The following is a 6124-nucleotide window of genomic DNA, read 5'->3' as shown; positions in this document are numbered from 1 at the left end:
TATATATATATATATATATATATCATCATCATCGTTTAACGTCTGTTTTCCATGCTAGCATGGGTTGGACGGTTCAACTGGGGGTCTGGGAAGCCAGGAGGTTGCACCAGGCTCCAATATGATCTGGCAGTGTTTCTACAGCTGGATGCCCTTCCTCACACCAACCACTCCAAGAGTGTAGTGGGTACTTTTTACATGCCACCAGCACAGGAGCCAGAGGGAGCTGGCATCGACCACATTCGGATGGTGCTTTATATAAATATATATTATATACATGTGTGTGTGCATGTGTGTATGTGTGTGTGTATGAATTTTTAATCCATAATCATTAGTTTGACAAAATATATGCTTCACCCATGGCTACCAGAATAATTATATATGAATCTTGAAACTAAAGAACAATGTTTAGAGAACCTCATTTATAAGTTACATTTGCTGAAAAGGAAAGAAAGAAATTATATATCTGTATATACATATGATGCAAAAATATTAAAAGGATATGAAGACAAAGTCAAAAAACAAGCAAACGGGGAGTATTAGGTCTATGCTCAGAATAAAAGTCTTTAATGTTTTGTTAATACACTTTTCTTTGAAAAGGATAGGTGGGGAGACAAAATAACTAGCACATTGTCAGTTATGATGACAAGGGTTCCAGTTGATCCAATTAACAGAACAGCCTGCTTGTGAAATCAATGTGCAAATGGCTGAGCAATCCACAGACATGCATATCCTTAATGCAGTTCTTGAGGAGATTCAGTGTGACACACAAGGTGACAAGGCTGGTCTTTTGATATACAGGTAAAACTCCTTTTTACCAGCTGAGTGGACTGGAGTAGTGAGAAATAAAGTGCCTCTGCTTAAAGTACACAATGTGCCATGGGGAACTGAACTCGTGTCTTTATGATCATGAACTGATTACACTAACCACTGAGTCATGCACCTTCTCAGAGAGTATATATGTATATACATATACATACATACATATATATATATATATATATATATATAGTCTTTTATCTTTTACTTGTTTTTTCAGTTCATTTGACTGAGACCATGCTGGAGCACTTCCATAAAAGGTTTTAGTCGAAGAAATTGACCCCAGGACTTATTCTTTATAAGCCTAGTACTTATTCTATTGGTTTGTTTTGCTGAACAGCTAACTTCCAGAGATATAAACACACCAGAATTGCTTGTCAAGTGATGACAGCAGGGAGAGGAAAAACACAGACACACACATCATAAATATATATATATGTATATATATATATATATATATATATATATATATATATATATATATATATATATATATATATATATATATATATATATATATATACATATATATATATATATATATACATACACGCACACATTCTAATATCAAACAGTAAAAATGAGTGCTCAACACTGCATTGGTGAATAAACATTCTTCGTTTCTCATTTAACAAGGCTATCATTAGTTTCAGACTTTCAGACCAAGATAATATTTCTCAACAATTATCAGGCCTGGAGACGATCAACATCCCATGAGACAGGCTTCATAATTGCTGAGAAATTTTCTCTCAGCATGAAACCAATAGTAGCCTTGTTAACCCACAGGATGCGCATGCACACACACACACACACACACATACAATTACTGCTTCTATCTCTATTACAGTCTTACTCTCATCTTTAGCATTTGCTTTCATTGATCATTAATTTCCTTATATATGTGCCACAATGCATCTTTAATAATGGTTTCAACTTCTGGTACTTGTTTAATTTTAGCTTTAAAATTAGCTTCTCTAAGTATTGCTCTCTGGTTCCAGAAGAAGCACAGGTGAAACAAAATATATTCTGTTGAACTAATGATTATGTATTGAATATTAATTCACTCTTAGAATAATCTTTCTTTGATTGGCAAGAAAACAGTTTTTGAACTTGTCAACCATTGAAAATACACACAAATATGTATATATTGGATCATCCCATAAATAATGTGGTTTTTTTCAATTGCATGAAATAAAAGTCAGAGTGGGGCGAGATAAACTACCTGCATCAACTTACTATAAAAGCAGGTATTAATTTCTCCTTGCACTTATTCTTAGTGCAAGTTTTGAAGAGTGCAGTTCGATTTTAACAGTTGAGTACAGACATTGTTATATTCAGTTTTTTTTTTTTTTAAATTGACTGTTTTTTTTAAAATTCCATTTGGAAAGAAAGTGAAGATATCTAGGGGAGTTCTCACGCAGTAAATTTGTCAAAAATTGGACGACTGTGGTGAAAATGGTTAGGGTGAATGGAATTACTATATGCATGTACTTGCAGATTGGAGATGCGTGTACTTGTCGATGGACAAGGGCACGTGCCCTTGGTGATCAAATGATCCTGAATCTGTGGTGTTTCTCAATGGGCCTTAGTTAGAGGTTCTCCTGTATCAGAAGGACTACATTATCCATGTGTTCACATATTTTGTATGCTATGTATACTTTTCATCTCCACCTTCCATACTCCCTTTACCCTTTCATCTTTTTATGTAAATTCCTATACAAATTATAAAACTTTCCTTGAAATGTCACCCTCATCTGATACTCATCAAGCAAATAAAAGAATATCATCATCATCATCATCATCATCATCACCATCATTTATTATTATTATTATTATTATTATTATTATTATTATTATTATTATTATTATTATTATTATTAAAGCAAACAGGCAGAAATTTTTCTAAGCTGTCAACTCTGGAAATGACACCAATGTGCAGTATAATAGCCAGTGGTAAGAATAAGTAATATCATACTGTTGTGGTATATACTGGCTGAGTGGTCAATATCTTTGTCTGCTGACCTATCGGCTATGAGTTGAAATCCTTTTACAAATTTTTTAATTAGCTGTCCTTCGAAAAAGGCACATTGAGGTGCATGCCCTGTATACTTAAATAAATTAAGATGCTGCCCCCAGTTTGTGATTGACATTATGAAGGACATCTGGTTGTATAATTCCAGCAAATAGAATTCAGATTATTCCCTTAACTTTAATAGCTATGAGAATTAATCCACTTTATGCTAATGTTATGCACTTGCAACTGCACTTGTTAATGAAGATAAATGGAAAACAATTACAATTCTAGCGCTGTTGATAATACAATAATACATTCATTATAATATGGAATTATTATTATTTTCATTATGAAGTTAGCGAGTTGGCAGAATCGTTACCACACTAAACAAAATGCTTAGCAGCATTTCTTCTGGCTCTTTATGTTCTGAGTTCAATATCTGCTAAGGTTAACTTTGCTTTTTATGACAGTGGTGGTGGTGGTGGTGGTGGTGGTAGAAGAGGTTTTTAAGACCCAGTGTGCAGCTCTGGATTTTCTGATGTAATAGATGATACAAAATGTTCTCCTGGATAGAATGCTTGTCTATCTCATGGAGTATTCCTAGAAGTCTTTTCATTTAATCTCAACAACAGATACATATAGTGTCTAATATATTACACTAATACATGACAATGTCTTCAATAGAGACAAACCTAATATGTGTAAGCTTGTAAATTAATATTATATCAGCTTAGCTATTCTAATTGTACTGATTGTTATGGAGTTAGTCACAAATAGGTTCTAACCTCTGACATACAGACCTTCTGTTTCTCCTCTCTCAGACTTTTCAACTGTACTACAGTAGTTGCTAATTTTTTGTGTGACTTAGTGGTTAGGGTGCTGCACACATGATTGCAAGATCATGTTTATGATTCCCAAACAGGTTGTGCACTATGTTCTTGAGCTAGACATCCCCTTTCACATTATTCCAGTCCACTCAGCTTTAAATGAATGGATGGGTATACAAGGATGTGATGTTGATTCAAGGAAATCTCCCAAACAGAGGTCTCATGAGCCTCGTTTTGTATTCACTGATTGAAAGGATGAATAGTACAACTCATACAGTGAATCCTGACTAGTTGGTATTAGTTGTTCAACCACATCAAAATGCAATCAGTCAGCTTGTCACAGTTTGCTGAATGATCTCTGTAGCATCCACTAAGGTTCTACCAACCCATTCCTCTCTTTTCCTCTCGTCATCCATATTGAGTCTACCTTCTTTTGGCTCTGTACTAAACCCTATTCCAAATCCTTTGTCTCCATAATATCATCCCTCTGGAATTGCTTCATGTCCAACCTCACCAGTCAAGGAAGGGCTGCAAAGTCATGTTCACAACTGCTTTATTCAGACTAAATGTTAAAAAAAAACAAAAACAAAAACAAAAAGTTAAAATAGGTAATGAGTTAAAAGTTTCTTCTGGCTTTAATGGTCGTTTCTATCAAATTTTTCCTTTTCTAAAGAATTTAGTGGTTGCCAGGATAGAAAAAAAAGAACCACCAAATTCTAAAACATATTTTTCCAACAATATATTATTGCCTAGGAAACAGATACAAAAATGCTAAGAATGATAATTTCTTTGACAAACAACATACCTATTTTTGGTTTGTTTGAAAATTAGGTGTAGCTGCCTAAATTAACTCCAGCACACTACTAATAAATAATGTGTAAGTACTGAACAAATGGAGGCAAAATAAAAGTAAAGTTTGACTCTAATAGGATTTAAACTCTGATCCGAGGTAGATGAAACTAAATATTGTAAAGCACAGTGTCCATTAACCCATTATTTTAGCTGTCTCACAATTATATTTAAATTCCAAACATCTACTCTGAATATATTCAGTCAATGTTTTAGTATTGTTGCCATTAGTTTAAATTTTCTCTTTTTGCTATTTTTATTTCTTTTCAACAAAATATTTTCTGTTTTACTATTAGTATTCTTTGTTATAAGACGTCAAAATTCCTCTTTAAGCTAATTTCAACATTACCATCAGTGCCTTAACAGCTTATATGTACATCTTTCACCATTTCTGTCAATAATCTGAAATCAAATTAGTTGTCTACTATTCAATATTGCCTTAATTTCTCCAACACCTCACATCCCTTTCATCTGACTAAACTTCATAATTACCATTAATGGTCTAATATACATAATCACTTTTAGTCATCTAATTTTCAGTCTTGATATAAATTGTCTACTACCTACTTCTTAGTTGATGCTAGACCATTGATATTGTTATTACCCAGACCTTTTATAAGATACACATGTTTGATACACAAATTTTTCATTCTTCCAATTTTTTTTTTTTTCCATCTGTCTTTTCTTGTCTTATTTCCTCCCATCTTTGCATCTGCCAAATTTGTTCACTTTGAATTCTTTCCCATTCACTGAATTAAATCGGTATTATGTTCCCTCTAGCTATATTTATATATTTCCAACTAGTTTTCTTGCTTCTGTCATGATTGCTATCATGTTTCAATGCTTGGCAGATATTTTGATATCTTCCAGTTTATCATTATCATTCAGTGAAAGATCAATTTTGTTTCCTCGAGTCTTCTGTTCTGTATGTCTCCTCTTTTAGTCTCCACACATTACCTTCCAATTAGTCAAACTTCACTCACATTTTCTCTCTTTTCCCCCTGTCCTATTGTTTATATCATTAACTACCTCTTTTATCTCTATTATATCTGAGCATTCCTTTTAATGTTGAATATATCAACCAAACAGTTATTCTACTCTCCTCTTTAACTTTATAGCTTTGGTCACTTTTAAGTCAAAAATAAAACAACAAAGATAGCTAACTCTCTGAAAGATGTCATATGTTTTATTGCCTATATGATCACATGTATTGTGCATCGAGTCTTTGAACCTACAACAAATCTTTTTTTCAAAACCAGAAAACAAAAAACAAAAAGAACTCTTAAAATTCTTTTCAATACAACCCAAGAATTATAGCTACATCTCTTAAAAGATATTGTTATAGTAGCAGCCTTTTTCCATAGAATTTTAGGTTTTAAAAGCTGTAGAAATTTTTTTTATATATATTTGTTCAATTCCTGTTATTTGCTTAAATCAATTTTAGTTGGTTTTTTGGGGGGGCGGGGGTTTTAATATATTTTTTATGTTTTTTCTTGTCTACCTGTCAGTTTATATTATCTGGTAAACAATAAAATATCTTAGATTTGGTTTGTTCTTCATCAAAAACCCATCAGTAAGTATTCAGAGTTAAAATCTTCCTCGAAATAAATTTAGCATT

General features: G+C 32.8%; 1 protein-coding gene across 3 annotated transcripts in view; it reads left to right on the top strand.

Annotated features, from left to right (window-relative positions):
* LOC106872386 (protocadherin-18) overlaps positions 1-6124 on the top strand; it is a 119316-nt gene that overhangs the window by 55870 nt on the left and 57322 nt on the right. The gene's annotated exons all lie outside the window — the stretch shown is intronic.

This window comes from Octopus bimaculoides, chromosome 14, assembly GCF_001194135.2.
Source record: "Octopus bimaculoides isolate UCB-OBI-ISO-001 chromosome 14, ASM119413v2, whole genome shotgun sequence".
Lineage (NCBI taxonomy): Eukaryota > Metazoa > Mollusca > Cephalopoda > Octopoda > Octopodidae > Octopus > Octopus bimaculoides.
Note: the sequence above shows the minus strand (reverse complement) of the source record. Positions and strands in the feature narration are given on the sequence as shown.